The sequence below is a fragment of the Pseudophryne corroboree genome, chromosome 5 (assembly GCF_028390025.1).
Source record: "Pseudophryne corroboree isolate aPseCor3 chromosome 5, aPseCor3.hap2, whole genome shotgun sequence".
NCBI classification, from domain to species: domain Eukaryota; kingdom Metazoa; phylum Chordata; class Amphibia; order Anura; family Myobatrachidae; genus Pseudophryne; species Pseudophryne corroboree.
This window is the reverse complement of record NC_086448.1, coordinates 33093562-33106435: the sequence shown is the minus strand read 5'-3', so window position 1 is coordinate 33106435 and position 12874 is coordinate 33093562.

Genomic DNA, 12874 nt, shown 5'->3' with positions numbered 1-12874 from the left:
GGTTCCTACGGTGGAGTTTCACCTGGGATGGTTTCTCCTCTTCCTGCAAGCAGGTGTGGATACGGGCCTGAGGTTGGGATCCGTGAAGGTCCGGATTTCGGCCTTATCCATTTTCTTCCAGAAACAGCTGGCTTCCCTCCCTGAGGTTCAGACTTTCTTGAAAGGGGTTCTGCATATCTGTGCTGCCTACGGCACCCTGGGATCTTAACGTGGTGGTACAATTCCTCCAATCGGATTGGTTTGAGCCTCTACAGGAGGTTGAGGTCAAGTTTCTCACATGGAAGGCTGTCACTTTGTTGGCCTTAGCTTCTGCTAGACGTGTGTCGGAGTTGGGGGCTTTGTCTTGTAAAAGCCCCTACTTGGTCTTCCATGAAGATAGGGCTGAGCTCCGGACATGTAAGCAGTTCCTTCCGAAGGTTGTGTCGGCATTTCATATCAACCAACCTATTGTGGTGCCAGTGGCTACTGCCTCCTCAATTTCATCAAAGTCCTTGGATGTTGTAAGGGCTCTGAAAATCTATATGAAGAGCACTGCTCGTCACAGGAAATCGGACTCTGTCCTGTATGATCCCAAGAAACTTGGGTGTCCTGCTTCTAAGCAGACTATACCTTGCTGGATCAGGTTTACTATCCAGCATGCGTATTCTAAGACAGGATTGCCATGTCCTACGTCTTTTAAGGCCCACTCTACTCGTAAAGTGGGTTCTTCCTGGGCGGCTGCCCGGGTGTCTCGGCTTTACAGCTTTGCCGAGCGGCTACTTGGTCTGGGTCGAACAGGTTTGCTAAGTTTTACAGGTTCGATACTTTGGCCTCTGAGGATTTGAAGTTTGGTCAATCAGTTCTGCAGGAGCCTCCACGCTCTCCCTCCCGTTCTAGGAGCTTTGGTACATCCCCATGGTACTAATGTGGACCCCAGCACCCTCTAGGACGTAAGAGAAAATAGGGTTTTAATTACCTACCGGTAAATCCTTTTCTCGTAGTCCGTAGAGGATGCTGGGCACCCGCCCAGCGCTACTTGATCCTGCAGTGGTTACTTAGTTCAGTACTGCTTAGTTCTTGGTTAAGTAATCTTGTTCAGTTTTCAAGCTGGTTAGCTTGGTTTGCCTTGTATGTGTGAGCTGGTGTGAATCTCGCCACTCTCTGTGTAAAATCCTCCTCTCGAAGTTGTCTGTCTCCTCGGGCACAGTTTCTAGACTGAGTCTGGTAGGAGGGACATAGAGGAAGGAACCAGCCCACACTCTCAAACTCTTAAAGTGCCAATGGCTCCTAGTGGACCCGTCTATACCCCATGGTACCAATGTGGACCCCAGCATCCTCTACGTACTACGAGAAAAGGATTTACCGTCAGGTAATTAAAATCCTATTTTCTACATATAAAATAAGATAATATGGAGATGTAGAACTAGTATTCTCTGTCGTGTCAGCTTGTGGCGCTATGCTTCCCAATACACATATAACTTTCTCTAGCGTATATAATGCCGGATTCGGACTCGGACTGTATGGCTGTAATTAGCGAGTTTTAGCATACAGCACAGAAGCGATTTTACGCATTTCAATGCATCTCCGGTCGAGTCGGAAGGATCTTGGCTGGATCTCTATGCGTGAATTGGGTGTTTCTGGGCAATATCGCTGTAGTCACAGGCAAGAGATCTGTCTGGTGAGTGTGTTGCTGGAGTGCAGTTATATTACCATGCTACACTGAGTTGCGCATATGGGAAACAGAAGACCGTCTCTGGCGGTTCTTTTGCACCCAGCATAGGGACGGTGCGAATGCTAATACTAATGGTGACACTTGCGGCTGTGGACAGCGTCCCAGCTTCCCTCTTGCAGAGGCACGGATTCTCGCATTAGCCGTACGGAATCCGGCATAAGCATGCAATAGTAAATCTGGCTTCTGCGTCTTCACGCAAATGCAGCATCCCACTCAGGTCCATTAACCGCAGTCTCCCTGTTCGGGGCGGTAGATGTACAGGATAGTATGACGATCAGGTTTATGAGTACTCGGAACCAGTGGCTCAGGGTATCAAGGCGCTTATTACAGCTCAGTATTACAGGTAGAGGAGACGGAACAGGATACCTTACGTCCTTCCAGGTTTGGCACCAACCAAAAACTGCCGGTGACCTTTCCAGTTTCGGTGGAGCTGGATGCGCTCATGATGGCAGCTTGGAAACATCCGGATGCAAAATTTCAGGTATCAGAGGAAATTTTGTCTTCCTATCCTTTTCCTGCAGATAGCAGGAAGCGTTATGAGACCCCTCTGATTGTGGATCCTTCAGTGTCGCGTTTGTCTAAGAAGACGGTTCTACCGGTTCCTGGAGCGACCTTGCTGAGGGAACCGTCTGATAGAAAGTTGGAGACCATCTTGAAGACTATTTACTCGGCGGCGGGGGTTTTACATCTTCCGGCGCAGGGTCAACAAGGCTATGGAAGCTTGGGCGGAACAATTGTCCTCTGGTCTACGTGATGATTTGCATCCGGATCAGCTGATACCGTTAGCAGGATCAGCTGATACCGTTAGCAGAGCATATTCGCGAATCAGCCCTTTATCTTTGTGAGGCTTCTAAGGACATCTGTATCCTCTGAGCCAGGATTTCTGCCTTGCCTATTTCGGCGCGCAGAGCACTCTGGATACGACAGTGGTAGGCGGATGCTGAATCCAAGAGGGCAGCAGAGGCGTTGCCCTTTACGGGAGAGGTCCTGTTCGGAAAGGATTTGGATGCCTGGATTTCTCAAGCCACTGGGGTAAGTTGACTTATCTTCCCTCTGCTGCTCCAGCTTCTTGGAGGACCTATACGGGTCCTTCCTTTCGGTCCTTTCGTGCCCCTTCCAGGTTTCGAGGCCAGTGACGGAGCTTAAGTCCTCCACCACTCCCACCGCATGACGGGCTTCCCTCCCACCTGGGGGATCATAGGGTGGGAGCTAGTCTGTGGGATTTCAGGGAAGCCTGGGTTCAATCCTGTCCAGATGCTTGGGTCAGGGATTTCATCACTTGTAGTTACAAACTCGATTTTCAAACCCAACCGCCTCAGCGTTTCTTCACCACGGGTTTGCCAGTTTCCAACGATAGAAGGGTCGCCTTGCAGGCGGCGGTCCAGAAACTTCTGTCCACAATGGTGCTTATCCCTTTTCCCTCACAACGTCGGAAACAGGGCTATTACTCAAGCCTGTTTCTCGTATCGAGACGGCTCGGTCAGGCCAATTCTGAACTTAAAGGATCTCAATCCGTTTTTGAGGATATTCATATTCAAGATGGGGTCCCTTCAGTCTGTTATTGCTTGGTTGGAGCAAAACGAGTTTATGGCGTCCTTGGACATCATAGATACATAATTACATGTTCCCATTTGTCTGCCTCATCAGGCTTTTCTCCAGTTCGCGATACAGGACGCTCATTTCCAGTTCCAGGCCCTTCCGTTCGATCTCTCTTCTGCTCCCAGAGTGTTCACAAAGGTCATGGCAGTCATGATGGCCCTACTTCGGAAGCAGTGAGTGACGATTGTCCCCTATCTGGATGATCTGCTGCTGAAGGCACACTCTGCAGACCTGTTGCTTCAGAATATCCGGATAACCGAGGACTTTCTGATTCGGCACGGGTGGATCCTGAACTTCCCGAAGTCTCAATTCCGCCCCTCGCAAACGGTTGCTGTTGTTGGGGATGAGTCTCGACACGGTCCGTCAGAGTTTATCTTCCTCAGGACAAGATCCTCTCAATTCAGATGTTGGTGAGGTTGGTCCTTCGTCACCGTCGGGTGTTGGTGTATCTGTGTATTTGCCTTCTGGGAAAGATGGTGCGGCGTTCGAAGCTCTTCCGTACGGATGGTTCCACTCTCGACCCTTCCAACTGTGTCTCCTAGATCAGTGGTCAGGGTCTCATCTATTTCTTCATCAGCGGGTGACATGATCTCCAAAAGCACGGTTGTCTCTCCTCTGGTGGCTCAATTTGACTCATCTGTTGGAAGGAAAGCGGTTCGGCGTTTGGGATTGGACTCTCCTCACCATAGACGCAAGCCTGCGAGGATGGGGGGCTGTGACCTTGGAACATCGGTTTCAGGGGTGCTGGTCATTTTACGAATCCGCTCTCCCCATAAACATTCTCGAGTTACGGGCAGTGTACAACGCCATGCTTCAGGCACATCACCTGCTTCGCGGTCGGGTAGTCAGTTCAGTCCGACAACGCCACCACAATGGCATACATCAACCGTCAGGTTGGCACTTGCAGCCGTGCGGCGATGAGAGAGGTCACCAACATCCTCCTCTGGGCATAGGAAAATGCTCTGGCCTTGTCGGCAATATTTATTCCAGGGGTGGACAATTGGGAAGCCGATTATCTCAGCCACCAGGACATGCACCCGGGGGAGTGGTCACTCAATCCCCAGGTGTTTCGTCAGCTGGTCCGCCGGTGGGGAAGACCACAGATCAACCTCATGGTATCCCGCCTGAACCATCAACTGCCTCTTTACTACTCTCGGACGAGGGACCCGGCGGCAGTGGCCGTGGATGCCCTCACGGCTCCTTGGAACTTTTGGTTCGTTTATCGCTTTCCTCCTTTCCCGTTGCTGCCTCGGGTTCTGCAACGCGTCAAGAGAGAAGACGCGCTGGGTCTTCTGGTGGCTCCAGATTGGCCGCGCAGGACTTGGTACTCCGCCCTACACCTGTTGTCAGTAGCGGAGCCTTGGCCCCTGCCAATACGAGACGATCTGCTACAACAGGGTCCTTATTTCTCTGACGTCCTAGTGGATGCTGGGACTCCGTAAGGACCATGGGGAATAGCGGCTCCGCAGGAGACAGGGCACAAGAATAAAAGCTTTAGGATCAGGTGGTGTGCACTGGCTCCTCCCCCTATGACCCTCCTCCAAGCCTCAGTTAGATTTTTGTGCCCGAACGAGAAGGGTGCAGGCTAGGTGGCTCTCCTGAGCTGCTTAGAATAAAAGTTTAATTTAGGTTTTTTATTTTCAGTGAGTCCTGCTGGCAACAGGCTCACTGCATCGTGGGACTAAGGGGAGAAGAAGCGAACTCACCTGCGTGCAGAGTGGATTGGGCTTCTTAGGCTACTGGACATTAGCTCCAGAGGGACGATCACAGGTACAGCCTGGATGGGTCACCGGAGCCGCGCCGCCGTCCCCCTTACAGAGCCAGAAGAGACGAAGAGGTCCGGTGAAATCGGCGGCAGAAGACAATCCTGTCTTCAGACTAAGGTAGCGCACAGCACCGCAGCTGTGCGTCATTGCTCTCAGCACACTTCACACTCCGGTCACTGAGGGTGCAGGGCGCTTGGGGGGGAGCGCCCTGAGACGCAATATAAATGATAATACCTTAGGTGGCAAAAGAATACATCACATATAGCTCCTGGGCTATATGGATGTATTTTAACCCCTGCCATTTTTACACAAAAGAGCGGGAGATAAGGACGTCGTGAAGGGGCGGAGCCTATCTCCTCAGCACACAAGCGCCATTTTCCCTCACAGTTCGGCTGGAAGGACGGCTCCCTGACTCTCCCCTGCAGTCCTGCTTCAGAATCAGGGTAAAAAAGAGAAGGGGGGGCACTATTGGCAGCAAATGACAATATAAACAGCAGCTATAAGGGAATAACACTTATATAAGGTTATCCCTGTATATATATATAGCGCTGGGTGTGTGCTGGCAGACTCTCCCTCTGTCTCTCCAAAGGGCTCGTGGGGTCCTGTCCTCTATCAGAGCATTCCCGGTGTGTGTGCTGTGTGTCGGTACGTGTGTGTCGACATGTATGAGGAGGAAAATGATGTGGAGGCGGAGCAATTGCCTGCGTTAGTGATGTCACCCCCTAGGGAGTCGACACCTGACTGGATGATCGTGTTCAAACAATTAAGTGATAATGTCAACACTTTGCAAAAAACTGTTGACGACATGAGACAGCCGGCAAATCAATTAGTGCCTGTCCAGGCGTCTCAGACACCGTCAGGGGCCCTAAAACGCCCGTTACCTCAGTGGGTCGACACAGACACAGATACTGAGTCTAGTGTCGACGGTGATGAGTCGAACGTAATGTCCAGTAGGGCCACACGTTACATGATCACGGCAATGAAGGAAGCATTGCACATTTCTGACACTACAAATACCACTAAGAAGGATATTATGTGGGGGGTGAAAAAGCTGCCAATAGTTTTTCCTGAGTCAGATGAATTGAATGAGGTATGTGATAAAGCGTGGGTTTCTCCCGACAAAAAACTGCTAATTTCTAATAAATTATTGGCACTATATCCTTTCCCATCAGAGGTTAGGACACGTTGGGAAACACCCCCTGGGGTAGATAAGGCGCTCACACGTTTATCTAAACAAGTAGCGTTACCGTCTCCTGATACGGCCACCCTCAAAGAACCAGCTGATAGAAGGCTGGAAAATATCCTAAAAAGTATATACACACATACTGGTGTTATACTGCGACCAGCAATCGCTTCAGCCTGGATGTGCAGTGCTGGAGTCGCGTGGTCGGATTCCCTGACTGAAAATACTGATACCCTGGATAGGGACAATATATTGTTAACTATAGAGCATTTGAAGGATGCATTACTATATATGCGTGATGCACAGAGGGATATTTGCACCCTGGCATCAAGAGTAAGTGCTATGTCCATCTCTGCCAGAAGAACGTTATGGACGCGTCAGTGGTCAGGGGATGCGGATTCCAAACGACATATGGAAGTATTGCCGTATAAAGGGGAGGAGTTATTTGGGGCTGGTCTTTCGGTCCTGGTGGCCACGGCAACGGCTGGAAAGTCCACCTTCTTACCCCAGGTCACTTTACATCAACAGAAAAAGACACAGTCCTTTCGTTCCCATAAATACAAGCGAGCAAAAGGCCATTCCTTTCTACCCCGGGGCAGAGGAAGGGGAAAAAGACTGCACCATGCAGCCGCTTCCCAGGATCAGAAGCCTTCCCCTGCTTCTGCCAAGTCTTCAGCATGACGCTGGGGCTTTACAAGCAGACTCAGACTTGGTGGGGGCCCGTCTCAAGAATTTCAACGCGCAGTGGGCTCACTCGCAAGTGGATCCCTGGATTCTACAGGTAGTATCGCAGGGGTACAAACTGGAATTCGAGGCGTTTCCCCCTCGCCGGTTCCTGAAGTCTGCTCTGCCAAAGTCTCCCTCCGACAGGGAGGCAGTTCTGGAAGCCATTCACAAGCTGTATTCCCAGCAGGTGATAATCAAGGTACCCCTCCTACAACAAGGAAAGGGGTATTATTCCACGCTGTTTGTGGTACCGAAGCCGGACGGCTCGGTGAGACCAATTTTAAATCTGAAATCCTTGAACACTTACATAAAAAGGTTCAAATTCAAGATGGAATCACTCAGAGCGGTGATAGCGAACCTGGAAGAAGGGGACTATATGGTGTCTCTGGACATCAAAGATGCTTATCTCCACGTCCCAATCTACCCTTCTCAGGGTTGTCCACGGCACCTCGGGTCTTTACCAAGGTAATGGCCGAAATGATGATTCTTCTTCGAAGAAAAGGCATCTTAATTATCCCTTACTTGGACGATCTCCTGATAAGGGCAAGGTCCAGGGAACAGTTAGAAGTCGGAGTAGCACTATCTCAGATAGTGTTACGTCAGCACGGGTGGATCCTAAATATTCCAAAATCGCAGCTGATTCCAACGACACGTCTTCTGTTCCTAGGAATGATTCTGGACACAGTCCAGAAGAAGGTTTTTCTCCCGGAGGAGAAGGCCAAGGAGTTATCTGAGCTAGTCAGGAACCTCCTAAAACCAGGCCAGGTGTCAGTGCATCAGTGCACGAGGGTCCTGGGAAAAATGGTGGCTTCTTACGAAGCAATTCCATTCGGAAGATTCCATGCAAGAACGTTTCAGTGGGATCTACTGGACAAATGGTCCGGTTCGCATCTTCAGATGCAGCAGCGGATAACCCTGTCACCAAAGACAAGTGTGTCCCTCCTGTGGTGGTTGCAGAGTGCTCATTTTCTAGAGGGCCGCAGATTCGGCATTCAGGATTGGATCCTGGTGACCACGGATGCAAGCCTGAGAGGCTGGGGAGCAGTCACACAGGGAAGAAACTTCCAGGGCTTGTGGTCAAGCATGGAAACATCTCTTCATATAAACATTCTGGAACTACGGGCCATTTACAATGCCCTAAGTCAAGCGAAACCCCTGCTTCAGGGTCAGGCGGTATTGATCCAATCGGACAACATCACGTCAGTCGCCCACGTAAACAGACAGGGCGGCACGAGAAGCAGGAGGGCAATGGCAGAAGCTGCAAGGATTCTTCGCTGGGCGGAAAATCATGTGATAGCTCTGTCAGCAGTGTTCATTCCGGGAGTGGACAACTGGGAAGCAGACTTCTTCAGCAGACACGACCTTCACCCGGGAGAGTGGGGACTTCACCCAGAAGTCTTCCACCTGATTGTAAACCGTTGGGAAAAACCAAAGGTGGACATGATGGCGTCACGTCTAAACAAAAAACTAGACAGATATTGCGCCAGGTCAAGGGACCCTCAGGCAATAGCGGTGGACGCTCTGGTGACACCGTGGGTGTACCAGTCAGTGTATGTGTTCCCTCCTCTGCCTCTCATACCAAAAGTACTGAGAATCATAAGAAGGAGAGGAGTAAGAACGATACTCGTGGTTCCGGATTGGCCAAGAAGGACTTTGTACCCGGAACTTCAAGAGATGCTCACGGAAGACCCGTGGCCTCTACCTCTAAGAAAGGACCTGCTCCAGCAGGGGCCTTGTCTGTTCCAAGACTTACCGCGGCTGCGTTTGATGGCATGGCGGTTGAACGCCGGATCCTGAAGGAAAAAGGCATTCCAGATGAAGTCATCCCTACCCTGGTCAAAGCCAGGAAGGATGTAACCGCAAAACATTATCACCGCATTTGGCGAAAATATGTTGCGTGGTGTGAGGCCAAGAAGGCCCCTACAGAGGAATTTCAACTGGGTCGTTTCCTCCATTTCCTGCAAACAGGACTGTCTATGGGCCTAAAATTAGGGTCCATTAAGGTTCAAATTTCGGCCCTGTCGATTTTCTTCCAGAAAGAACTGGCTTCAGTACCTGAAGTTCAGACATTTGTAAAAGGGGTACTGCATATACAACCTCCTTTTGTGCCTCCAGTGGCACCTTGGGATCTCAATGTTGTTTTGAGGTTCCTTAAGTCACATTGGTTTGAACCACTCACCACTGTGGACTTAAAATATCTCACATGGAAGGTGACGATGCTGTTAGCCCTGGCTTCAGCCAGGCGTGTGTCAGAATTGGCGGCTTTATCATATAAAAGCCCTTACTTAATTTTTCATTCTGACAGGGCAGAATTGAGGACTCGTCCTCAATTTCTCCCTAAGGTGGTTTCTGCTTTTCACATGAACCAACCTATTGTGGTGCCTGCGGCTACTAGGGACTTGGAGGACTCCAAGTTACTTGACGTTGTCAGGGCCCTGAAAATATATGTTTCCAGGACGGCTGGAGTCAGAAAGTCTGACTCGCTGTTTATCCTGTATGCACCCAACAAGCTGGGTGCTCCTGCTTCTAAGCAGACTATTGCTCGTTGGATTTGTAGTACAATTCAGCTTGCACATTCTGTGGCAGGCCTGCCACAGCCAAAATCTGTAAAAGCCCATTCCACAAGGAAAGTGGGCTCATCTTGGGCGGCTGCCCGAGGGGTCTCGGCTTTACAACTTTGCCGAGCAGCTACTTGGTCAGGGGCAAACACGTTTGCTAAATTCTACAAATTTGATACCCTGGCTGAGGAGGACCTGGAGTTCTCTCATTCGGTGCTGCAGAGTCATCCGCACTCTCCCGCCCGTTTGGGAGCTTTGGTATAATCCCCATGGTCCTTACGGAGTCCCAGCATCCACTAGGACGTCAGAGAAAATAAGATTTTACTTACCGATAAATCTATTTCTCGTAGTCCGTAGTGGATGCTGGGCGCCCATCCCAAGTGCGGATTGTCTGCAATACTTGTACATAGTTATTGTTAACTAAATCGGGTTATTGTTGTTGTGAGCCATCTTTTCAGAGGCTCCTTCGTTGTTATCATACTGTTAACTGGGTTCAGATCACAAGTTGTACGGTGTGATTGGTGTGGCTGGTATGAGTCTTACCCGGGATTCAATATCCTTCCTTATTATGTACGCTCGTCCGGGCACAGTATCCTAACTGAGGCTTGGAGGAGGGTCATAGGGGGAGGAGCCAGTGCACACCACCTGATCCTAAAGCTTTTATTCTTGTGCCCTGTCTCCTGCGGAGCCGCTATTCCCCATGGTCCTTACGGAGTCCCAGCATCCACTACGGACTACGAGAAATAGATTTATCGGTAAGTAAAATCTTATTTTTTATCCAGACTTACGCAGGCTACGTTTGACGGCGTGGCTGTTGAGAAGGCCATCTTGAGAAGGAAGGGGATTCCTCGTACGGTTATACCTACTATGCTCCAGGCTCGGAAGTCAGTCACATCGTCTCACTACTACCACATTTGGAAAGCTTATGTGGCCTGGTGTGAACGACGAGAGTTTTCCCCTTTAGTTTTTCACTTAGCCCGCCTTCTCCATTTTCTGCAGGTGGGTTTCTCGGCAGGGCTAAGACTGGGTTCTCTAAAGGTTCAGGTCTCTGCTCTTTCGGTTTTCTTCCAAAGGAAATTAGCCTTGCTGCCAGAAGTTCAGACCTTCTTTCAGGGGGCTCTCCGAATACAACCTCCCTTTTGCCCTCCGACTGCACCATGGGTCCTCAACCTGGTCCTCTCTTTTTTGCAGTCTCCGTTATTTGAGCTTCTATAGTCGGTGGAGATGAAATATCTCACCTGGAAGGTGGTTCTGGCTTCGGCCAGACGGGTATCGGAACTTGGGGCTCTCTCTTGTCGACCTCCTTACCTGATATTTTATGAGGATAGGGCTGAGCTCTGTACTCGCATGTCATTTCTCCCGAAGGTGGTGTCCGATTTTCACATCAATCGGCCTCTTGTGGTTCCAGCCCTTTCGGCGGATTCACTGGATTCGAGATCTTTGGATGTTGTCAGGATCTATGTGGATAGGAATGCGACTATTTTGAAGTCTGATTCCTTATTTGTTCTGTACGATGCTGCCCGTCGTGGATGGCCGGCTCCAAGCAGCTGTTGTCCCGATGGATTCAGTTGACCATCAGACAAGCTTATTTAGCTGCTTCTCGAGAACCTCCGTCTTCCTTTTAGGCGCATTCTACGTGCTCGGTGGGACCCTCGTGGGGGGGTTTCCGTGACTACTTTGTCGCGCTGACATACATTTATCAAGTTTTACAGGTTTGACACTTTTGCGGCCTCTGCGTCACAGTTTGGCCGGGCGGTTTTGCAGGACTCTCAGCACTCTCCCTCCCGTCTTGGGAGCTCTGGGACATCCCCATTGTAACTGCTCTCCAGTGTCCCCTAGTGGATGAGGGAGAAATCAGGATTTTTGTACTTACCGATAAATCCCTTTTCTCTTACGTCCTAGAGGATGCTGGGGACTCCGTAAGGACCATGGGGATAGACGGGCTCCGCAGGAGACATGGGCACTTTAAGAAAGACTTTAGATCTGGTGTGCACTGGCTCCTCCCTCTATGCCCCTCCTCCAGACCTCCGTTTACTACTGTGCCCAGAGGAGACTGGGTGCATTACAAGGAGCTCTCCTGAGTTTCCTGTCAGAAAGTATTTTAGTTAGGTTTTTTATGTTCAGGGAGCCTGCTGGCAACAGACTCCCTGCATCGAGGGACTGAGGGGAGAGAAGCAGACCTACTTCTGTGAGTTTCAAGGCTCTGCTTCTTAGACTACTGGACACCATTAGCTCCAGAAGGAGTCAGAACACAGGTCTCACCCTGGAGTTCGTCCCGGAGCCGCGCAGCCGTCCTCCTCACAGAGCCGGAAGATAGAAGCCGGGTGAGTATGAGAAGAAAAGAAGACTTCAGAGAGGCGGCAGAAGACTTCATAATCTTCACTGAGGTAACGCACAGCAGTGCAGCTGTGCGCCATTGCTGCCACACACCTCACACACGGCAGTCACTGTAAGGGTGCAGGGGGGGGCACCCTGGGCAGCAATATAAACCTCATTTCTGTCAAAAGAGATATATATACAGCTAGGCACTGTATATATAAAGAGCCCCCGCCAGTTTTTATTATATTTAAGCGGGACAGAAGCCCGCCGCCGACGGGGCGGGGCTTCTCCCTCAGCACTCACCAGCGCCATTTTCTCCACAGCACAGCTGAGAGGAAGCTCCCCGGACTTTCCCCTGCTTATCCACGGCGAAAGGGGGTTTCAGAGAGAGGGGGGGGCACATAATTGGCAGCAAATAATAGTATTACAACGCTACTGGGTAAACACATTGTGTGTTTTTTCCTGGGGTATTAGCGCTGGGTGTGTGCTGGCATACTCTGTCTCTCCAAAGGGCCTTGTGGGGGAACTGTCTTCAGATAAGAGGATTCCCTGAGTGTGTGGTGTGTCGGTACGTGTGTGTCGACATGTCTGAGGTAAAAGGCTCTCCTAAGGAGGAGATGGAGCAAATGTGTGTGTGTGTGTGTGTGTGGTGTCTCCGTCGACAACGCCGACACCTGACTGGATATATGGAATTAAGTGCTGAGGTAAATTTATTGCACAAAAGATTAGAGAACAGACAGGGAATCTACCCATGTCTGTCCCTATGTCGCAGGGACCTTCAGAGTCTCAAAACGCCCACTATCCAAAATAATAGACACTGATACCGACACGGAGTCTGACTCCAGTGTCGACTACGATGATGCAAAGTTACAGCCAAAACTGGCAGAAAAGTATTCAATATATGATTATTGTAATAAAAGATGTTTTTTATATCACTGATGACCCATCTGTCCCTGACACGAGGGTACACATGTTTAAGGGGAAGAAAGCTGAGGTAAATCTCCCCCCCCGC